Source organism: Chrysemys picta, chromosome 8 (genome assembly GCF_011386835.1).
Source record: "Chrysemys picta bellii isolate R12L10 chromosome 8, ASM1138683v2, whole genome shotgun sequence".
Lineage (NCBI taxonomy): Eukaryota > Metazoa > Chordata > Testudines > Emydidae > Chrysemys > Chrysemys picta.
Window position 1 is genome coordinate 51289293 of NC_088798.1, and position 25284 is coordinate 51314576.

The following is a 25284-nucleotide window of genomic DNA, read 5'->3' on the forward strand; positions in this document are numbered from 1 at the left end:
CTTTGTGGATCTTGCTGATTTAGATTCCACAGGGCATTTAACATAGGTCTTTCAAGTTTCAAGCTAGCACCCTAACCACTGGAGCCTTCCTCCCAACATACTAAAGGGGGCTGGGAAAAATTTTGCTAGTAATAACAAACTAAAATTAGTCTGAATCCTCAGCTGCATCATTTTAAAAGGCCAATCCTCATTTCAAAAGACTCCTCTACTTTGTCCCACTTGCATGTTGGAAACTCCAATCTGTATGATGAGTAGAGTAGTCCTTTTCTATGGCACTCTGACTCCATCTGCCAAAAAGGCAAGCGGCTGATCCTGAGTCAAATTGATTAATTATTTAATTGCATGTTTGTTTTTGTGTGTACACTCACCCTGGATAAGGGATCTCCATAAATCTAAAAATATCATAAATGAAATATATTAAATGGAATAAACAATGGGTTTCATTCCTTCTCTATGCTCTGGATAAAGGTATTTTTCATGGTGACTTGTTTCTGATAGTTTGTGTATCTCTGTCCAACTTTTGTCCTGCTGATGTTTGATATTTCACAACAAATCCATAAATATAAAACTTTAAATCCCCCGCTTCCTGCCTCTGAAATTCATCAACACAACCTCACAATTAGTCAGACTTTGCTATAATTCCAAAGTTCAAGTGGCTCAGAGCTACAGCTGTGCAAAACATTCCTATCAAACCCAACCCTCAATCAAACTACAGCCTGGGTTTGAAATTCTTTGCAGGTGTCTGTGAAAAGTTAGCAAGCATGAGTTGCAGCTGTTCACAAAACACCTTGGCTTACAACAGCTAGCTTCCTTCCTTCACAAAACCCAGCACTACTTTGATTACATGTAACAAATTCAGGGAGGCTTGTGGTATGGCTCTTTTTTCATCAGAGTATGGGGTGGCCTCCTTCCCCCTCTCAAAAGGGAACAAATAGCTCACTTCCATCCCATCAACTCTTCATAGGAGGTGGGGTTGGCTCTATCTATTATGGCAACTGCACATCCCCCTCTCAGGTTACAATCTACCCCCAAGTAGTGCAGCCAGAACAGAGAAGTACTCTAGCTCTGACTACAGTGGGTCACCAGAAAGAGTGAATGGCTAGAGACACTCAAAGCCCCATTGTGCAGCTGCTGGGGCTTGTAGTGGGAGCTACATCCTATTATGAAGAGTCAGCTGCCAGTAACAAATAGCTGCTTTGCTTTGAGAAGGGGAGCCTAAAAAGACCAAAAATGAAGCCTTTACTTTGACCAAAGCATAGTGTGGGGAATAGACCCTCAGCTCCAAGATGTATTGCCAGTAAGGAGGTGAGTACCCAGGGCTTACATGAGTAAGTGAGGGGCTTGCGGTGGATGAAGATGTTCTCTGTGGAGTTTTGCATTTACTGATCTTGAATTTCCAGACTTACATGAAGCAATTTAATTCACTGCCAACTCCTGTGAGCCAAACTGCAAGAGTCATTTCTCAAGCCTCTCTTGAATGAAACCCTGTGGAGTTTGAACAGGTTTGCTCAGAACTTCTGATATTTCTGTTAGTAATGTTGCTATTGGAACAGCTGCTTGGTTGTGGCTGCAGTCTGTGCACCAAGTTTTGGTCAAGTGATATTAGTTTCTCTTTACATTTTAAATTGTTCATGCCCTTTGTCAGCGGAGAATGTGATCAGACATTAAATATGATCAGTGCTGGGTACCTCTCTTTGGCAGCATTGGTACAATTTTAAAACATCAGGCTTATATATAAAGTAATCTTTATTCGATTTAAAAAAAAACCTTCATTGAAAAGGGGTAAGTTTGGTTGACTGACTGATGCAAGGAAATGCCAAGCCATTTGACACCTCTTTACCATAAGATGGTCACTCATCTTGTTTCCATTAATGACATTCTCCAGGGAACTTCCTTCTGCTTTCAACCATGTTCCACTACACACCACACTTTAATCTTACTTGCGGTATAATGAAAAACACTGCATATAACCTCAGCAACACTAGCAGATGTACACATATGTCAACTCTGGATAAGTTAATATATGGCATGCTGTGGTTTTTTTGCGGAGGAGGAAGGGTGACGCAATAGGTTGTACTGAAGGATTTGTGTTCTTCCACATATGAAAAGTACAAAACTGACCTGAAGTCCTCTGTCCAAATAACAGGTATACTATGGGCAGTGGCAATGTAGGCTTCTCCAAACAGTGCTTTTCCAATATTCCTTAGTCTTGACCTGGAAAGAATTCCCCTCGGAGTGAAAAGAAATTCAGATCTTGGACTGTACTCAGCCTGCAGAGAAGAAAACCAATTATATGTATGATATTTTGTGATATTTATACCTGGCTACTAAGACCTGGACTGCAAAACTAGCATCAGGTGCAGCATCTCAACCTCATGGATTCGAGTCTCAAAGTGGGCAAAAAAATGTAATCAAACCTGAGGTCTGAACTAAGGTTACGTTTTCTCTCCTTACAACTCCCTTCTGGCAGCATGTCTGATACTGGCCATGGTTACTGTGACAGATTGTCAAAATCCTGTACAAATCTTATGGAATTAAGACAAACTTTACTGAATTAGGTTACACCTTGTTGAGTTAGGATTGATACGCTTGGGGTCCACTATATTAAAAATGAAACTCTGTGATATTGTGGAATTGTATGCAATTCCTCTAGTGGGACGGGGACGCTAATGTAACTCTTCCAGTTCCCAGCCTTGAAAGTCACGCTCTGGAAATTTTTGGATATACTGGTTCAAACTAGATTCTTCAGGGTCCAACAAGAGGATGCCAGGATAAATAGCCTGGTTTAAAAGGAGTCACATAGCTTTTCTTCCTGATCCAGCAAATGAGCAGGACCCTTGGTCCATGGAAGGCCCCCAATCCTTAGAAAAGGGTTAGAAGAACTGGGCCTACTGAGGCCCCATAAGGCAGGGTCCTTGTTCCCAGCTGAAGCTGTTGTGAACTTGAAATCACAAGGAAACAGCTTGGGTGGGATTTTGAAGGACTGCTCATGCCAGAGCCCATGTTGGATGGGTTGGTCTTGGGTAAGCTTACTAGCATGTGTGTAGGTTCTTCTATTGTTTTTAATGTTTTCTCTATAGTGCTTCTACCTTAAGAATAAACCAGGCTTGCATAAAAAGAACTCAGTGGTAACTATAACTGTGGGCAGTCACACTGTTAACCATCCCTAAGAGAAAACAAGCAGGCTTACTCGGGCAGCCTGTCTCTGCTGGGAATAATATAATGAAGATGGGGAATCATTCAGCATGGAGTTACCCCAAACAGAAAGGAGAGGGACTTGTGTCTCCCCCTTAAGAGAGGTGGTGACCAGGAGAGCCAAATGCCTGACATTGGGTGCCATTGTTGGACCATAGAGAGGAGTACAGGTGCAGTTGCCCTGCTCTGTGACAGTGAATGGAATGGCCAAAATGGGTATCACTCTCCTCATTTTTATTTTTGTAAGAGATTCTCAGATGGGATCAGGGGATCACTAGCAATCTGAAATGTCTTGTAAACAGCTAAATGTACATTAGACACTTCCCTAATATTTTGTTCTCATGTAAGAAGTTGCTATAGGGATTCTGCAGGACTGTCAATGGGAGAAAATCTCTGTGTTAGTGTGGTCCAGCCTGTGAAAAAAATTAAGAATCCTTGCTCTAAAACAAATAATAATTAAGTCAAGAGATACCTGTTCTTTGGGTTAGGACAATTTAAGTTGTCAAGCCTTTCAAGTTATGTCTCTGAGAATAAGGATACAGACCCCCGTGGACACTGAAAAGCCATATTAAATGGGTAACATTCTTTTTCAACTTTAAAAGTCTGTTCTAGGTGAGAAATAAATTGAGCTCAGAATGTTTCCTTGTCAGGACATTGTTTCAGAAGTGACCTAATCTTGCAGTCTCCATTCTGCTACAGTTCCTAAAACTTGTTATATCAATAGAGCTCTCCTAGTTCTGTCATTTAAATGTTGTCATTAGGCTCTGATAGATGAGAAAAGATTCTCAACATGCTATTCCTCCTTTTGTTTGTTTAGACTCTACCCAGGTCAGAATAGTTTTCAATTCATCCTAGATTAGCATTAGACTTGCAGAGCTGCCAACAGCACTTGAGTCTCTGTTTAAATATTGGCTATTTAAACAGTGAAGATAGGTGGGATTTTTTTTCTTTTAATCCTTGAGCAATTGTGCAACCATTTTACCTCCAAGTCAAGGGAAACTGAGTCACAATGCAGAATGATTTGTAGAATGTATGGACTGCAGGTTTGTTTTTGATAACAGATTTTTGCTAACACCTGTGCTACTTTAACTAGGCAAACATGTTAAGAAAAAAATGGAAACCTTAATCAAGTTGTTCGAAGTTAATTAACCAGATGAGTTGCAGTTATTTACCAGGGTTTGTTATTAGGAATGGCCAAATAAACTGATATTCAGATTGGAGAGTTTTATATATAGATATATGGACCCCTTAATAATATTTCTGCTTCTTAGAGCTAGTCAAAAAATGAGAAAAAGATCATGACATTTTCAAATTTCAAAGTTGTTTTCATTTTCCATTGTTCAAATGGATCATTGTGATGATAATATTGTATTTATCAAAGTTATTAACAAAAGTCACTGATTAAAAGCTGGGTTTTCTCTGAATGAAAAATTCTGATATCCATTCCAATATGGTTTTGAAATGTTTGGTTTATGTAAAACTGAACTTTCATGAAATGGGAAATTGCAGTAACCATTTGGATGAAAATATTTAAATCATGAGAAAATCTCATCCCCAAAATCAGTGTTGTTAATCTTTTCTATGTAAACTTTTGTTTGAGAATAGTCTACCATTTGATGTGGAGGTGAGGGTGGGGGAAGAAAACATTTGCAAATAAATTTGACCAGCTTTACTATTTGAAGAAACAGTAATGGGCAATCAGGGACTCCATTCAATAAAGTGAGGGTGGGAAAGCACTTCACAACACTGGATAGCCACCTAGGTAACTCATCCTCTCAGGGGAACTGGATTCTCTTTGCTTTGGTTGCAATCCATCTCTATCCTCCAATCAGGCCCTGACTTCTCCCATAAATATATAAAATGAAAATTGCTCACTATCTGGTGTAGGCAGTTCTTTTCTCTGTGCCTAAGTGATTAAATTCAGTTTGTACAGTCCTCATATCTGACATGTCTGCTTTGGATTTTGTTGACTTTCTGACCTTCAAAAATTGATACTTGCAATATGTTTGATTACATTTTCTTTCTCCACTTTGACTGGTATTGACTGCAGTCAAACGCTAAGTGGGGTTAGCTCAGTGAACAGAGATACTTTATGTAAGTTTAAGATGGAGTACAGAAAATCCCTTCTTGGACTGAGAGTTTATTTGGAGGCTTTAGAAGGTATATACAACCACTCTATCCAGATCCCTACTGCTTGCCTGAATTATTGTGCCAACACGGGAGACTAATTCATATTTCGGCACCCTACAAACCCTTCTTTATGCACAGGGTGTGACAGAATACACACCTATGTTCACACTCTAAATGTTATTGCACACGATTGTAATCATCTTTATACAAAGTATGACTTGTGAGGTATCATATGAAAACTCATAACTTGCTGATCAGTAATATCATGGCAAAGTGTGTATAGCAACATTATATGTTAAGTTATGAACATAAATTGAAATGATGACTGAAGTATGTTTCCCAGATAAGTCTTGGGGAGTGGCTAAACCAGTTTCTCAAAGACAAAGTTGACACCTCAGTCATGCTTCAACAAAGCTAATACACACCAAGTGAACAATTTTTGGCAAGGTATGGGGGCAGGGACAAAGATCTTCATCTTAGTAAAGAAACAGCATAGAGTCTCCTTCCTCCAGAAGACAGGCAGTCTGCTGATTCTCAACTAAAAATGCTCTTCAAAGATGGATTAAAACTTATAAAAAGGAGGTACAAACACCCCAAGATATCCTTTTTTTCTCTCTCTCTTTCCCCACTCTCTCCACACAGACCTCATTCTCTGCTCCTGGGGAAACAAAGGAAACAGTCTTTGAACTCTGGGGGATGGGTCCTGACCTGAAAAGTTTGGACAGTAACACTGCTAGAAACATGTGGTGAGAAGCTTTGCTTGAATCTAATACTGTTAGGCAATAGAAAGCATTTTATTTTTCTTGTAGCCATTTCTGCCTCCTAACTGGTACTCACTTAAAATCTATCTCTCTGTAGTTAATAAACTTGTTTTATTGTCTTATCTAATCCAGTTTGTTTAAATTAAAATGTCTGGGTAATTCCATTTAAAATAACAGTCGAATGTATATTATGACCTTAAAGGAATAACAGATTTAAAATATTTGGACTGTCCAGGAGAGGGCTGGGCAGTCCATGACATACATTTCTGTATGAAAATCAGGGATTGGGAGAGTATAGGGTCACCCTGGAGCCAAGGCTAGTAAAAACCAGAGTGTAATCCAAATGTGGCTTCCAGGGTGCAGTTACACACAGACACTCAGGATATGGTTTGCATGCTGGAAGTCTGTTTGTGAATGGCCCAGGTGGGAGCTACTTCAGCAAGGCCTTGTAGGGCATCAGAGGTTGCAGGGCAGGGGTGACACATCCCCCCCACTAGTCTAGACTGTACCCCAATATGTGTCACTGGCTCAGTCACTATAGTTACATACGAGGTGAGTCCCTTTCATCTCGAAAGGATCCAAAACACTTACAAATGCTATACTATATGTAGTACTATCTATTAAAGCACCTATACAGCAAGCACCTAACCCAATCGCCCCATAAATTAGAATTCATAATGGTCAAAGGCGGCTTTGGCAAGGCTACCATCTTTGTAAAGGCCTCAAATTCCACTCTACCAGCTGAGAATTGGAATGTTTGAACTACATCTGACTTTCCTCGCAGCATTAGCTAGAGTCTGCAGGATCAGTTGCATAGATGCTTCTCAATTGTCCATCCACTGCCAGTCCCTCTTCTGTTTGAACAGGGGTAGGAAGTTCAGGTAAAGGCACCTTCCTTCAACTCAAAAGGCAGCCAAATTGCAGTCCATAAATCAAAATCTGGGAAGGCAACAGGGGTTTGTCATAGTATCCCTGAGTTACTGAAGAGTTGTTCCACTTTGGCTGAATAGGCTGTTCCAGACCACCTGATGTACTAACATCATCTCCAATGACTGGAAGAAGGGTGTTAATCTTCCTCCCTTTGAAAAGGGAAATAAGACAATGTAGCAATTATAGAAATATTATGCTCTTTTTGGTCCCAGGAAGCTCTTGGCTTTTGTGTTCATGTCTCTAATCAACAATACTCTTCATGGCAAAGGCTGGGATACTCAGTGGAGTTTTAGACCTGGTTGTTCTACTATTGGCAAATTTTCAGACAACTTTTTGAAAAGATGGCTGAATTTAATAAGCTGTGCGCAGCACTTCTTGTTGACTTCTGTCATGCCTTTGGTTCAGTGTGTGGAGCATGTTTGTGGGATCTGATGAGGTGACTCAGTCCCTCGGAAGAAAGTGTCACTGATAGAACTGTTCTATAATGGGACAGAAAGTTGTGCTCAACTCAGTGGGAGATACAGGGTATGTTTTCTTATCTGCATGGGAGTTCAGCAAGGCTGCATTCTGTCACCATCATTGTTCAACATCACCATTAATCAATTGATGGATAAACTTGAGGGAGGCAGCTGTAGGTGGCACTGAGCTAAACACCATTCTGCTTCGAGATCTCAAATACAGAGATGACCCTGTCTTGTTTGCTCACTTTGGTAAACCCCTGCAGCTCATGGACAGTCTAGTTTGATAACCAGATCAAATCACACTGCTTCTTGCCAATCTAGATAAAACTGTGTCCCTGGACATTACCATCAAGCAACCTCCAGCTCAGTATTAACCTGGATGCTAAAGTTAGCAACTGTCAAATATTTAGGTAGTGTCATAGACAGTGCTGGAGGATGCTCAAAAGATGTGGATACTTGTATGCCAGCAGCTGCTGCCATTGTTTAGGCCCTGCAGCAGCATCTTTGAAGACATTGTGATAGTAATCTTGTTGATAAATTGTTTAGTCAATTGCTTGACGACACTTGAGTATATTTCATAATGAAATTATGAACCAAAGAGACCAAATAAACCAAGTGTCAGTCAGGTTCTTTAATATGGTACAAGAAAAAGATTCTATATGACACCAGTCTCTTAGGAGCAATCTCATGCAGTAATGTTACATTCACCTTACACAGAAGGTGTGCTCCAAGTTGCAAATTTCAGCTAGTATCATTTATATGTTTTACAAGTTACACATTTCTTTGCATCTCAGTAAAATCCAACCCATCAGTTTGTTCCAGTTCCCTAACTTGTTGTTCTGTTCCTTTCTTTTCTTTGTTTTGGATGCTGTCATTCCAAGTACTGATCCGTGAAGGTACTTCCCTAGCTTACACTAAGACATAGAATGACTATATCTTGATTTTGACAAGTTCCCTGTCTGCTTGTGCCAAATTCTTTCTTCAGCAAATGCAGAGTATTACGGGATACTTAGTATAAGTGAACAGGATTATGGTATAGTCCAGTGTAGGCTATATCACTGTTACAATATTTGTGCTTAATGGACATATGTATGTGATCAGTAATGCATATTTATACACTAGCCAGTGCATATAAGTCAACAAGATTAATATAAAGATACAGATCTATAAAACCACAGTTATGTCATTTCTATTGTACGAAAGTGAACATGGGGACAGAGGACGACTGAAGAACAGCAGATTGAAGTTTCTTATTCTCATCATCTTCATCAGCTGTTCAATATCATGTGGCAGGACAAGGTCAGAAATGAGAATATTTGAAGCCAAACCGAGCAAGCACCTCCATCAGCACTGGTTTACTTTCTTGGTATGGCCATATTAGAATGGAAGACCAAAGAATTATGAAAAATGTGTACCAAGGAATGCAGCTACATGGCTAGCAATCATGTTGGCATCAAAAGCTTTGGTGGTGTAACAAGATTGGCAGTGATGGACATAAACTAAATATACAACCAGATCACCTTTAAGCACTTTGCCAGAGTTTCTTCCAGGTTATGCTCAATTTGCAAGGAGGCCGTGTCTCCTTGGGCTTTGCCATTATGACACTCATTTGCCATGACAAAATAGAGCTAAAACTGGTACTTGATCATTCATACCTCTCCAAAAATATATTTAACATTTTAAGACTATACCTGTGGTTCTGCTTTAAAAATGTGCGTACATAGTACTTCTGAGAGGAATGCACATATACCGAAGGCTTTCAAATACAAAGTTTCCTATCCTGATGCTGCAGTGTTTTAGTTCAGGAAATAAATGAGATTTCTCCCTTAAGCAGTCAGCTGAGATCTTTAGAATGTCTAAGGTGCAGGAAAGTGTGATGCCTCGTTCAATTGACTATGGAGATATATTCTCAAGATAGTGTAGAAGGGGTTGAAATGACTCTATTTGAAGGACATAGAAGCAGCTTGACTAGGAGTGAAGTGCTGAATATCTTAACAATATAAGGGAAGCACTGAACACAGTGTGCAGTGTCATTTTGCTTTCTGTCATGCCCAATAGCATAGCCCATGAACATAGGATTTCTGGGAATCGTGTTCCAGTCGTGGAAGGCACAATTTGGTTGGTATTTGACCATCAGACAAAAACAAATGCATCTTCAGTATAAAACTGCCTAGGAAAAGAAGGCTTCTGGTGTGGTCATGAGCTCAGCAAACTCATTCTGTAACAAATAATCTGGTGGCAGGAGTGCCAAAGAATGAGACATTCATTTGAGAATGCCCTAAAGATGGGACTACAGAAAGGAAATTTCCAGCACCAGACTTCAATGGACATTAGCACCAATTTGTGTGATAGGAAATAGGGGGGCAAAGAAGTATAATAAGTATCAATTACTCAAACTAGTTAGGGCTTAGAATGCTAGTTCTATGATCAGACATGCATCTGTTCACTTCCATAGAGCTGGTCAATTCATGTCAGCTGAGGATATAGCCCTAGAACTATTAGCTGTAACTGCACCAAGAACCAAATATGACCATTACAAGCACTGAACTCGGGTTTTATGTGCTAGCCACTCACACAGTGCAAATGAATGGTTGGATTTTGCAATTACTGGAATTTCTGGTGGTTGGTAGAGAGCAGTGCCAAGCAGAGGGCATGCAATAATCCAGCCTAGAGATGACTAAAACATGGATAACTCTGGTGAGGTTCTGATCTAAAATGAAAGAAAATATTCTGTTTTGAGACAAGAGAAAGACCCGGAAGACCTGATGCAGTTCCCCCTCATGTTCATGGGCATTGTTTGATTTTTAATAGGAAGTTGTAAGGGTGCAAATCAAGTATTTTGAGTGCTCAGAACCCTCCCAAAGAATGGATGCATTTGATCTCTCTCTCTCTGGAATTGAGCTGATGATGAGTGCACACACCTGCCACTGCCCACACATATCCTCTTAATTTAAACATATTCGCTGAGCCCCAGTTAAAGGGCTTTAGTTAGGCCCTAGCTGAAAACTGAGCCTCAGATGAATTCTCTGTGGGCTGTGAATCCTTTATTTCTGAGAGCTACCATTCTCAAAGTCTTGGTAACTGGACAATGTCTCCCAACAAGCTTACTTCCTTAGTGCTGGCCAATCCTTGATTCTACATTTCCATTTTGTTCCTTTGACAAAAATCCTCAAATGGGTCTCAAATTAGTCTCACAACAAAGACAAAACAAAATCCATATTCCATCGCATCTACCTAGATTATTTTTACTGCTCAGCAATCTAGCAAATGGGGGGGGGGCTCACTTATGATGAATTTCCTCTCACAGCAGCCTTTGATATAATTATATTTTGTTGGTTTTATAGGTAAACGTTGGTCTCATTCAGACACTTCGGAACCTCTACTAGCTTTTACCCTGGGATAAGTTTGAATTTCCTGCTGGCTTGATTTTCAGTTCTTTTAGGCATCCTTTTTATTGCCACTCTGAGTGCAATTCACACTTTAAATGAAAAACAAGTCTACTGAACAAGTGATAGGAAGTTTTCTGAGCTTTATGTGAGATGCTAGTTCACCAGGATTTGCAGCTGCAGATATAATTATGAATTCCAAGTGTATGCTTCATCTGATAGTAGGCACACCCTTCACAAATCACATTTAGCTGGGATCTGCTTGTCTCTCTTGTAAGAATACATTTAATTGATAAGGAATTGGCTGTTGGCTGAGTATGGCATTGACAATAGCTTTGGGCTACTGTGAGAACAAGGAAGATAGCAGATCTTGAACATTCAAGTTTTCAAGAATGTTTGCAGTCACTTTTTGCAAGTGTGAATTTGTAAAGTTTTTTTTTTAATATATATATTACACCTTGTTATATGGCAATCAGCCTCAGGGTGTTGCTGCACAGATTCTGCTAAAGCATTAATAATATGGAAGACAAGAAAAATACCACTGTTCCTAGACATTCAAAATATCTAAGTCTGAAACCAGAACAAGAGCCTTCTGAACTGGGTAAACCATGGTCAGAAGCCTCAGCCCTGAGACTTATTGGAGGATCTGAAACTTCAAAAGTATGAGGCCAGATTTTCAAAATACCTAAGCACCCATCAACTATGAGTTGGCAGCTAAGTAAAGGGTCTGAATTTCAGAGGATCTCAGCTTCCAGGTAACTACCTAAATGAGGTAAATGGATTTTCAAAAATGTTCAGCAGTGCATTCAATGGGAACTACCCTGTTCTTTAAAAAAAAAAAAAAAAAAAAAAAAAAAGTCTGGTCATCATTGTGGGGACTTCTTAATATCTGTCTCTGATATTCAGTAATCCTTTTCCTCCTCCCAAAGGGCTGTCAAACCCAGATATTATAGGATTTGATCTTATCTACCCCCGCCCCCCCAATGTTTATGTAAGGCTCTGGGAAAATGTTCTTGAGAGTCACTGACTTTTAGTGGACTTTTGCCCCTAAGTAGAGATAAGTGAATAACTGGTTTGGGGGGCAAACTGAAAAATAAAATAAAAAAATAGTTTTGAATCAAAACTGATTTTGTCTTTTTTTTTCTTTCTGACTGAAATGAAAAATTGAAAAAAAGATGTTCAGATCAAAAAAGTGTTTTAAATGTTTATTCAAAATAACCATTTGAAACAAAACATCAGTTAGAATTGATTTTTTGGTTTGAAGATGTCATTTTGAAATTAAATATCAAAAGAGTTTTAATTTTTTCCAGACAGTTATTTGCCAAATTCGCCCCAGATTTACAAATAGTTTTCCATGCCTCCCCAAAATGCATCTTTTCAGAAGATTTGCTATATGGCAAAAGAAAAAATTGCCCAGTTCTACCGTTTTATATCACTAAGGTACTTTTGAAAATCCTCTCAAATGACTGCAGTCTCACAGTGGTCACATGACACGGTTGCCTCTTTGAACCAACATTCTGCTGTTTCCCTGCTTCAAGGATGCTTAGATCTGAATGAAAGGGAACTATCTGAAATTGAATCCTGGGAAGACAAAAGTGATTCTGTTGGGACTAGATGGGGATTAGGACTGGACCTCCAGTTAGGGGATATAGCCGTCACCCTTCACCAGCACAGCAGGATCCTACTGTAATCCACATTGCCTCTGGGTAAGCAGATATCAGCAGTGGCTCTTATTTTAGGGCTAGGCAAACTCTGCAGGACTGATTTGAATATTATAGGAAGCAGGTAAAGTGCACCCTATGAAGATACTCTCCTCCCAAAACACAGATTAACAATGTGGGTAGCTCGCAGAGGGAAGTAAACTGTCACTTTAGGAATCTTATTCCCTGGCATAAGTGCATGAGATAGCTCACAATATTACCCTAAATAGACTGGCACTACAAATTGGGTAGGGCAAAAGGAAACTTGCCACCATCTCTAGGGGTGGGAAGACTCAAGTCTTGAATTGAAAGGTTAACAGTCTGACTTTCTTTTCACTCCAAAAGGAGTTTGTCAGAGGCAGCTGGATTCTCCAGTCTTTTTTCTATTGGTGGCAGCTTAGAACTACCTCTTACAAAAACTTCTTTCCACCAATTGAGGCTATATCAATACATGTTCCCCTTCAAAGAACTGATTGTGATATAAAGGAATACATATTTCAACACTAATATTCTTTAAATGAAGGCTTTCAACTTGCATAAAAGCTTGCATTTAAAGAGAACTTTAGAAGTTAAATTATTGTTTTTTGTAATAAAAAAGTCTTCAAATATGATCGCCTATCAAAATATATCAACATACGTCTCTCCATGTCAATTTCAATGAAGAACAAGATGACAGGAATGAATATTTAAGCATAAAACAACACAGCATTAATTTCCATTTTTATTCAAATGAATTTCTATCTAGGCGCACTCTCATTTAAATAATTCCTCAGTACAGCTTGTCATTTTTATTCATTCTGTTGAACTTTGTTCTCATAAGATAAAAATTATTTTTAAAAAGCAGTTAGTAAATATTCTGTTGCATGTAGATTCCTTGGAGCAGAAATAATAAACCTGATTTTTTGACATGTCTGAATTGATCTTGAGTAAGATTAAAGCTATGCAACCTTCTGTAGGTATCTTCATTTAGTAAAAAAAATCCACATAGTTTCAACAAATAACCCATTTAAACTATTGCAATAACTGAAATATCATTAACTAGCCTGTTAAAATGTTCTCAGTTATTGTATGATTAATTGTAACTGTGATCATTTTTTGTCTATAGTAGACTATTGAAATTAAAATATGTCAGTTCATAGCTGGGCCGGTATTTGTGATCATTATACTTACATATATTCCATTCCTGGATTTTAAAAAAAGTCAGGAAATAAAGATTGAAATAGAATAATTGCCTTTATGTACCTTCCAATTGAAGATGTATTTGCACATTGACAAATGCTTTCCCACTTTTTTGTGTAAAGAAATACAACAGTAAACTCTAATGCATTTTGTCTCCACACTCTTACCCCTGTTTTTGAAGTGTCTGTACCAGAAAAGGGTCGGGTTAATGGTCAGTGATGTCAGCAGGCTCTCTGTTGAATCCACATGCAGTGACAAACAGGCCAAAGGCACAAGATGAGCCACATATCTGGATGAATAGAAAGGTTAAGCCACTCATTTGATGCAAGCCTATGGGGCTTATCATAATTCAGTTCACTGAATCCAGTTACTATGAATTCCTTCGTGGATTTCTCATTGGCGGGAAAAAAGCAATATATTCCGTACTTGAGTGCTAAACAGGTACATTTGGTAAAGGTTCATTTCACAAAGAACTCACCATGTTTTTTTATTTTTTTTTAACCTAAATATTCCTCAAGTTTTTGGAGTTTTTGAAGATCATATACATCAGTTGAACTAAGGTGTTTCCATCAATAGATGAGAGTTTGCTTCCAAGGTAACATTGTTCAATGTCATGTTTAACCTAGCACCTTTGCTGTCAGTTCTTTCGTTAAAGTAAATCACTTAACACTACAGCTTCTACACTATTCTGGGAGAATTAGGCCCTATACATTTAAATAGAATGTGTTTTCAGTCCTTCTCTCTGGAAATTACAGAAAATTAAATCAAGGTTTGAAATTTTGTGTAGTTGGCATTTTCTTTGTTAGACTCAATTGTGAAGGAAGATATTTTCATTGGATTTATGTCATCTTTTAGTATCTTTAAATGTTAATTTTTCCTACAAGCTTTAAAAATTTAAGAAAATAACATCAAGTCCCATGCTTTAGATTATCCAGATGATATTACTAAACAAAAAGGGGGAAAAAAGGATGCAAAACCAGTAAACTTTACACTTGCCAGTTTCCCGCCCCCGTCAAAAGGAAAAATTGCAGATAGTCTGGCAAAACTATTATAATAATCATAAGGAAAATTGCTTGGACATGTAGTACTGTTTGTGAGAGAAGATGGTTAATAATCAACTTTTCTTAACAAATGTGCATAGCCCACCTGTACAACAGCAGTGAAGTGATTCAATTTACATTACTTATTTCGGTGTTGATTTAAATCATATATATTATAAAAGGTAGACCTCCTTCTTTGTAATACCATCTGGATCATCTAAAATGTGAGACTTGATATGTCACTTGATTTTGCCTGAAGGACCTGACAATGAAGGTGTTAGGATAAACATAGCATGACACAATGTTACCTAAAGAAGTGATGTAAATTAAAATAATTCCTTCTTCATTGCTATTGTACTGGTGGCCTATCAACAGAGAAGCCTAATCAGTTCAGTGCAAAACAACAATAATTCTAAGAATTAAGGTGTGATGAATTGGGAAAATGTCTGTAATACTCTTTTATTAATTGTGTGCATCACTTTCACTGTTCAGTTTTGTAGTGCTGCCTTCCTGACTGCATAATGTTAAATCAAAGAAGGCTGTAAAGGGATTATTAGGGAACCACGAAGGAAAGGTAAAACAATGTCACAAATAAGAGAATCTCAGGTACAGTTTCAAAGGTGCTAATAAAAACAATGGCCATCAATGGGGGAAGACCTTACCTGTATAGCTCCCTCTAGGCCAAAATTGTTTATTAGTCCCAAGACTAGCTGTAGGATCAAAGGAAATCTAAAAGCTTAAAGATTCTAGAAAGGTGGGAGGAGGTGAGCAGAGATGTTGGCCAGGATGTGTGGCTGACAGTCTGGACTGAGATAGGGAGCATGTCACTGCATCACAAACTTTCTTTCTGATGGAGAGAGAAATAGCTGGGGTGAAGAGAACTTACCAAGGTGTAAACATACCCATCTTACTAGGTAATTTATTACCCTTTGCTTTGTACCTTTTGAGTAGAGAATAAATGATTCTTTGTTGGGTTTTTTTTTTTGGGGGGGGGGGGGGGGAAACTGTTTCTGTATCACTGCAGACATGCTGTCCCAAGCTTCCAGAGAAAAAGGGCTTGCAGGCATCAAACACATCTAGACCTGCTAAAACGGTCATGGTTGATAAGAAGGGGTGGAATTCTGCAATTCCCACAAAAAGTGGGAAAACCCTGACACCTGTGGGGGAGTGGGAGGTGCACTCTATGCATCCCAGAGAAAGGATGGAAGTGCAATTAGCCAAGTGACTGTGGCATATGCTCATACATATGGCTTATTCACCTGAGTGAGAAGGGAGATGTAAACCCTGATTCAGCCAAGCAACTAGACTGAAATTTTCAAAGGTATTGGGCACCCAAATCCTATTGACTTTTAATGATATTTGGGCACCTATCTCCCTCAGGCTTTTTGAAAACAAACTTTGAAGCAAACTTCTATATGGAACTCATTCCTACTTAAGTATCAGATGGGGAGGCAAAGAAATGGGGCTGCTTCACCAGGACAGCATTAGAGTTTGTTTCATCCTTTCTACTGTGCCTCTTAACAAATCTGGTAAGTGAATTTTTTTCACTTCAAGGTCTCAAAAGCAAAGACAAGGTTTTCATCTCGAGGCCAAAAGACCAAAAACATCAAGACACTTGATCACGGCCTTGGATAGACCAAGAGACTACCTACACTTGACCAGAGCTCAGAGAGCTGGGAAGCGACTACACTGGCCTCCAGGCCAATAACCACAGTAGAGTACAGCAAGGCAATACTGATGAACATGAAAGAACAAAGATAGGCCATTTCTGGAGTGAAGAAAAGTAAGTTAGATCTCATACTGGCTAAATTCTGTAAACCAATATTGTCCTTCTAATGGATCTTTCATTTAGTTTTTTTTTTTCACTAAAACAGGATAGTTATGATGAGGGGGGAATAATCACTTTCTTGTGTTTAACCATTTAGATGGCCAACAAGAGCATCCACAGTTATGTTAGGCCAAAACAATGTTGCGTGTCTGAATTAATGTTGACTCAAGATTGTCAAATAATTGGCTGAATGGGAATAATTTATTCAAAGATTATCACTCTGTGATTACTACAGCATTATATAGAAAGAATACATACATAATTTCCTTTAGGTGATGATCTGGTAAAGTGCTGGCTCTGTCTCTCATCTTCACTGTAAGTGGATAGATGCGTCAGATTAATTCCCAAAGTTCCCATACCAGTGTGACAGGCCCCCAATGTACAATCTGGAACTGTGGGACTGCTGTGCCCCCATAACTCTCCAGCTGGGACTGTCTTTCACAATGCTTTGCCAGTGACAAGCAGAAAACTCCTCCAAGTGCTGTTATCACTCAGCATACAGACACACAGCCAGCTAAATTGCATGAATGCTCTCTAAGCCACTCATGAACTATACGGAGGGAGACACCAGCAAAGCCCCCAAGACTGCACTGCAGAAATGTACCACCTTACACTGCTTCCCTTGAACAATGGAAGCTCATTAATTAGTTCACCTCTTCATCAAAGGATAGTAGAAATGCACTGCACTTTGTAATCCAAGCAGATTCCCCCAGCACATTAACAAATTCATTGATAAAGATAAAACATTAAAATAAGTTTATTAACCGCATAAAGATAGATTTTAAGTGATTAAAAGTGGTAGGCATAAAGGACAGAAATGGTTACATAAAAATGAAAGTAAAATATCAGTCTAAATTCTAAACTTTATGAGACTAAGGAAGGTTTGAATCAAGCAGTAAGTGTTGTAACCAGTTCATAGTCCTTAAAACATAGGCTGAATTCCTTGCTCAGTCTGGGTCCAATCTCTCCAATTCATTTTTTTTCTTCCATACGTTCTTGTTGCCTTCATAAGAAGTGGGGGAGGAGAGAGGCTTGGGGATGATGCCACAGTTTCCAATTTATATCCCCCCAATCCATGTTCATGGAAATATACTGTCTAAAACATGGAGTCAAGGATCACATGTTGTATGTGCCCTGCTGAAGCACTGGGCTCCATTGTCTACATGCTTCAGGAAGGGCCTACTGGGAGAATGGATTCTCCTTAATGGACCATCAACGCATGGCTGGCTAGTTCTAATGTACATTTGTATTGGGGTTGGTAGTTGCTCTTTTGTTGTCATTGAAAGGGCAGCTGTGGGCATCTCCCAGACTCACAACATATTACAGTAACACACATAGCAAAACTTCATAACTTCACATGCAACGGTAACACATTTAATTCAACAGGAATGTAATGTTCAACAGATCATGACTTCTCAAATACCTCGCAAGGCATATTTTGTACAAAACATATCATAAGCATATCACAGTGATGAATATGGGGGTTCCAGGGTCTATTTTGAGGTACATAGTGTCACAACCAGTGTCATTATATAGGGTTTTCAAACAAAGAGACCCTCTTTGCCAAAAGAAATGTGTTTGATGTCATTTTCATTCTCAACATTCTCAGTTTACCTGATTTATGTGTGATGTCATAACTACTTAGAGGCCAAACAATTCTTCAAGCTAATACATTTTAGTGAGTCTTTCTTCCTTCCTGATCATTCTTCCCTATCTGCTGTAACAATAATCTCTTCTCAGTTTCCTAGGTATATGTTTATGTAAGCAATATTTATATAGGGATAGTTCCCAAAAATATCTGGAGTTTTACAGACATGGAGACCCATGGATTATAAAATATAGTCCAACATACAAAATTCCTGAATGGGGTTACTTATCAGTCAAGGACCAGTCTGCTGAGCCCTAGAGTTCAACATACTCTTTGTTAATATCCTAAAGAGTCTGACGAATAGTTAATAAATGAATCAAATATACAGAAAGTAAAGTACTAACAGGGTTAATATTTATTAACAGGTACTAACAATAAGTAGGGATGCCTCCAAATATATATATATATACCATTACTAACTGATGAGGTTAGGAAGAAACTTGTTCTGTGGCAGGTTATTCTATAGTTAAGTTTATTGTCCAACACAGATTTTCTTACATTTGGTACTGACTGGTCAGAGAAAGGACACTGATCTAGATCACACCAATGGTTTTTTTTTTCTAGTATGGGTACTTATACAGTTGACAGCAAAGACACAAATGGTGGGGTATTTCACCTTTACAGTGCTATCATCTCCTTCTGTTGTTTTGCTTAAGAAATATACCTTATCCCCAGCAGTGTGTATTTATTTATTTTATTATCTCCAATGATTCAACTTACACAGTAGTTGATTGGCACTCTAAATCTGACTTCAGTTTCCCAGTGAGATGGTTCATTTAATCACAATGCAATATTAAGCTATTCTTTTTTCCATTGGCATCAATGCATGATGATGCCATTTACAGAGATTCATAAAATATAATGGCTCTGATTAGATGTCTTCCTGAATAATTCATATGGACACATTACACACATTTCTGATTCTTAAGCCAATATATTTTCTATTGGGAAAAAATGTCCCCCAGAGAGTATGCTGAATTATGTTTTATTTTATTTGGCTGAAGCATAAAAGGAATCAAAACCACAGACTGTATGTCTTAAATGATGTCATATTTATATAGTTAATATTATATTGAGGGTACTGCACAATACACACAATAGCACCAGGAAAATTGCTCAGAAGCTGACATTGATCCAGCATCCAAAAAGCCAAGCCTACCACCATAAACTAGCATAACTAGCAGTCAGCAAAAATTCTGGCCTGAAACTGTTTTTTGCAAGCACTGAAATATTTTGTGAATTCATGTTGATTTCACTGAATTGTTTTGGTCAGAGAGGGCCTTAAAAATTCTGAAAAAAAGTGAAGCGTTTCAATATTTTCTAAATGAAACACTTTGAATTTTTGATTCATCTTGATTTTTTCACTTTGGAATTTCCTTTTATTTAGTTAGTTTTAATTTATAATGGTAAATGCTCAAAATCAAATGCTTTAGATTGAACGAAACATTTTTGTTAAACCTCAAACTTTCGTTAAAAAGAAAACAAACAAACAAAAAAGGAGAGGGGCTCAAGCCTGTCTGCTGTGAACACAAGTCTATAATCTGTGATCAAAAGGCAACTATCGTGGACTATGTGCTTCTGTATACAATTCTGTATTAGACAAGTGGTAATTCTGCCAGATCTGGTCACTCTGGAGCTGATTCCCTATTTCCCAATAGATGATACCTTCACCATACAAAGTATTTCAACCATCTTGCATAGAGTATTGTTGCCTGAATTTTAGATAGCAAATTTAGGGAATACAAGCAAGTGTTAAAAATAACCAGACAAGAAGCAGGCATGTGTGATGCCAGTCATTATCTGTTTATATACCAGTACATTATTTATGAATGGCAAAGAGTTGGAAAGATTGGCTCACTGTATTTGGTTAACAACTGATCAGTTTGAGCAAAGATGAAGAAATGGGATGAACCATTTAAAAATGAGCAATTGATGTAATTTTATAACAGTACATTACACTCATTGCTTTCACTGCGCCAACTTTATTGCATTCATTTAGGGCCTGATCCAACCCATATTGAAGCAGTTGAAAGACTCCCATTCACTTGAGCTGGGTCAGGCATGTTTGGTATATTTAGGACTCTATTTCCAAACGTGGTCAGCTCCCATGAAGCTGCTGGATCCTGAGCTCTCTTGAAAATCTCTTGCACCCGTGTCCCTTTATTACTGCTTATCTAAGAAAACAAGTTGAACTGTTAGCAAGTATGTTTATCTTTATTAAAATAATAGCAAAGGAAATATAAAAGGAAAATTATTTTTTGAGGGAAAGACTGAACATTTTTTCTCTGTCCTGACATTTTCACCATGTATATTGGGTTTACAAACCTAGAGAAATTATTTCTACTAATTTAAATCTACAAACATCTTCCATTCTTTTCCTTCCATTCCATTTCCCACAAGTCTAAATTTAGCTTTTGCAGTAGTTTGATTGTGGACACAAATGAAGCAACAGAGAAGAAATATTTTCAGAATGTTCTTTTCTTTCTTAGCTACCACTTCTCTTCGAAGGTGTCAGGTCCCTTTCAGATTTATTTCTCCTATTGTACTCTATATCTGAAACTTTAAACAGATTACCATTCAGGCTTTGTAATAGAAAAGGAAACTTAAAAAGAGATCAGGTCATCTGTGGATGGCTCTTCAAGACAGCAAAGGGGAGAAAAGAATCCAAAGCCAAAAACATCAGAACAAAATTTTAAAATAATGAAAAAAAACCAAAAACACAGAAAAGAAGGGGCTCTGTTCCATTTTTTCCCCTCATGATTTTTACTATCCTTCTGTCATCTGCTATCTTCCAGCATGGAAACATCTGTGCAACTTTAATGAATGCAAAAAGAAGAATATATAACAACTGCATTAAGAGGGAAATTTTCCAAGGCACAAATGTCAGCTGGGCATCCAATTCTATTCTAACCTAATGTGATTTAGGGAATACTTAAAATATTGTGAGAAATCTGATTCTTTTGATATTTTCAGCCCAATTTCTCATACCCAAGAGGCTTTGCTAGATCAGAAAAGCTTTAAACCATCATCTGAGCTTGTGGATGATGATCTTTACCAAACTCAGATGTCACACAGCATTTTAGGTTTGGCAATTTGTTATTAAAATACCTGAAATATAAAGCTAAATGTTCTTATATGGTTGCCAAGTTTACCTCTTCACAGACTTGTATCACAGAATTATTGGAAGTGTTGTAAATCCAGGGAAGAAAAGAAAAGCTTGCTGACCTCATTCTGTAGCAGGAGGATCATCCGATTTAGATCAGTTTTGTAGGTGGATTAACAGTCATTAAATAACAAAATGCAACCTCATTCTCCATGCAACAAGACAAAACAACCTTAACATTGATCATGGTGATGGGAGTGACGTGTTACTAATTGTTAATACTGTAATATCATTCCAATGTTGCGCTGGATTTTACTTAACATAATATTTTAACAGAGAAAAACCAATTGCCTAACTGCACATTAGATAATATTATGATTTCTTCAGACTAAGTAGGATTTTGAATAGTTCAGCAGTAGATCATTTAAGCCTTGACAAGATACACTGACAGCTTGCATGTGAGAAATGGAGGCACCATTTGGGCATCTTAGTGAAAAATATTGATCTTTCAAAACATGCTTGTATATTTGGTGGCTAATTCTGAAAATCACAACTTAAATAGATGGGGATGAGGGTGAGGCACAGGTGCTTTTCTATAATGAAACAAAAAATAGATGAATTCATATGGGAACTTAATAAATCATCCTTCCCAAATATAAAATTTCAGGATGATTTCACTATTTAGACTACACTTGAGAATAATTATTAAGAAAACATTTTACTCCTATAGGTCAGTCTATTGCTTTAGTGATTCTTAGCCGTGCTTAGATCAGAAATTGTACTTTTTAGAAAGGATAAAAGAACCATATTAATAATATGAGAGTAGTTCATTGTAAATTCCCAAAAGTGCTCATAGTCAGCCCTGAATTATACCTGTGAACCAAGAGTGGTTTGTTTAAGTTTTGTTCATATTCATCTAGAAGCTGTATGCTAATTATTTGTATACGGAATTTTTTCAAGATACCGTTTATTGTATATTCAGAATTTTAATATTTATTATTTTTATTAACATAGCACCTAGGAGCCCTCAGTCATGGACTAGGACCCCAATTTGCTAGGCACTGTACAAATACAAAGGGCGGTCTCTGCCCCAAGAAACTGACAAGCTAGGTATAAGACAAGAGACTACAGATGGATATAGACAGACAGGGGAGTATAAGGAAACAAGGAGGCAATATTGGTTGGCATCATGGGTCCCTGCACACCAGCAGCCTAACTGTTGTGAAGTTTGTTTGTAGCATGACACCAAAGGAGTATTTTGGGGAGATATTTGAAGGCATATAATGCTATAGTTTGCAGATGTTTTCAGGGAGTGCCTCCCAAGTGTGCAAGGCAACATGGGAGAAAGCAGAAAAGTGCTTGTTTGAAAATGTAAAAAGTGAACACTAGAAGTTGGCATCATGGGCCAAGCAGAGGTAGGAATCTAACCTGTTTTTTTTTAGGATGGTTCTGATGATATGTCACCTCTATCCTTAACTAGTATAGATTACCCTATGAAATAAGAAGAATTAGCCAAGCACAGCAGAAATGTGTCTAATTCTAGCAGGTTCATTTTTACTTTATCTTCTGTATTTTCTTTGAGCATTATATTATTTTTACTCTTGAATTTGACTTACCATAAGTACAGCATCTCACAGATGTACAATACGGTATGTACAATATTTCATTACTTGATATCTAAATTTTATTGTTCTATTAAGTTGAGGACTATAGTGAACTATTGGTTCACTGGTTAGAAGCTCCTAAATGTACCATGCATCCCTGGTATTTTCTCCAGTTAATAAGGAGTTGTCTCAACATTATTTTAATTTAATGTTGTACTTGATGCTATTTTCTGCTCCCATTTGAAAAAAAAAAAAAAAAAAGGAGAATTTTCCCTGGTATCTGAGTTCACTAGTGCCATTAAACTGAGGCATGAAATTAGTACCAGGCTGAAGCATAATATATTATACTTGATCAAAGAAAGAAATTGGGGGAAGAGAAAGAGAGACAGAGAAGCTTCAGCGGATCTCTTTTTAACATCTAGTGCCAACATCAAGAAAAATGTGTGAACCCAAATAATTCTTCCAAATTACAGGATAAACTTAAAGCAACATTACTTTTCACATTTGGGAAACATTTTACTTTTTAAATCCAACCCAATATAACAGTTTCCTCCCCCTATTCCGCCCCATTTTCTTGCTCATAAACAGGGATTTCAATTGAGTTAGTCTGGATTTACATCAGTGGGAATGTCATCAGATTCTTGGTTCATGTAAAACGGTCAATAAAGATTTGTTTCAATAAACGTGTTCTATTTTAGTATACAAATCAATTATTCATTCCTAATTGGTTAAAATAAGAGACTTTGTATCTGTAATAATGACTCTTGGCAACAGCAATAAAACCCTGCTCAAAGTAAATGTTTGGTGGTAGTTATGAGGAATGGGAACCTCTACTTGGGAATTTAGATTTTCCTTTTTCTTTCTGCAGATGACATGACCTGGTTGTCTACGCTTAGTAAATAGTCAAACAAGACCTGGAGACTTCACTACAATTTGAGCGGATGGCCTGGCCCGGCCTTCAATGACAGAGAAAATAGTATTTTTTCTACTTGTAACCTTTCTAAAAGAAAGCTATTTTCTTAATGAACATCCCCAGCCTGTTTCTGACATGCCTGCTCTCTCTCAAGTAAGATATTTCTGTGACAGATTTGGTCACAGAGACTCTCCTCAAGACTGTCTCTCAGTGAGCTGGGATACCACTGAGAACAACCATCCTGCTAGAACAGGTGCCCCTCCACTCCTGTCTTGCTGAGTTAGACACTCCAGTCAGCTCCAGCACAGACCCAGAGTTTGGACCATGCCTCTCTGCAGTTCATTGAAACTGAGATTCACTCAGCCCAGGGGCTTCTCAGTTAACAAGGACTTTTCCATCATCCAGTGTTCAGCCTTTCTGAGAGCTTGAACCCCAAATAATTCCGTTTTACTCTGTATAAAGCTTATACAGGGTAATCTCCTAAATTGTCCACCCTCTGGAACACTGATAGAGAGATATGCACAGCTGTTTGATCCCCCGGGTATTAATCACTTACTCTGGGTTTATTAATAAACAAAAGTGATTTTATTAAGTATAAAAAGTAGGATTTAAATGGTTTCAAGTAATAACAGACAGAACAAAGTAAGTCACCAAGCAAAATAAAGCAAAAACATGCAAGTCTAAGCCTAATACATTAAGAAACAGATTACAGGTAATATCTCACCCTCAGAGATGTTCCAATAAGCTTCTTTCACAGACTAGACTCCTTCCTAGTCTGAGCCAAATCCTTTCCCCTGGTACAGTCCTTGTTAGTCTTAGCAGACATCTCAGGTGGTAAGCAGGGGTTTTCTCATGACTGGCAGCCCTTTTTGTCCTGCTCCATCCCCCTTTATAGCTTTGGCACAAGGCGGGAATCTTTTGTCTTTCTAGGTCCCCGCCCCTCCCTCTAAATGGAAAAGTACCAGATTTAAGATGGATTTCCATTATCAGGCGACATGATCACATGTCACTGTAAGACCCCTAGTCTCCATTCCCCCTGGGCTGGCCCACACATACACAGGAAGGCGTTCAAGTAACTAGGGCCATTTACAACTGATTGTTTCTGGAGCACTCTTAATGGCTTCCACTTAATATGTTTACATCAGTAATACAAGTTTATATCTTATTCTCCTAACTCCAGACATAGAAATAATACATGCAAACAAATAAGCTTTGCACGGTAATGATACCTTACAAGACACCTTTTGCATAAATCATATTCCAGTTACATTATATTCACATTCATAAGCATATTTTCATAAAGCATATGGAGTGCAATGTCACCATTTCATAGAATGTATTATCTGGCCAGAGTGCTCCTCATGACTAGTCTGTGGAACCATGGACATTGTTTTGTGTAATACAGT

The 25284-nt window shown here is 38.1% G+C and overlaps 1 long non-coding RNA gene across 1 annotated transcript; it reads left to right on the forward strand.

Moving 5' to 3' along the window:
- The first annotated feature begins 841 nt into the window (after window positions 1–841).
- On the forward strand, window positions 842–24332 carry LOC135973296 (uncharacterized). The gene is made up of 3 exons (XR_010590105.1): window positions 842–1305; window positions 16337–16565; window positions 23834–24332. It is a non-coding gene; the product is annotated as an uncharacterized LOC135973296 (long non-coding RNA).
- Window positions 24333–25284: the final 952 nt, after the last annotated feature.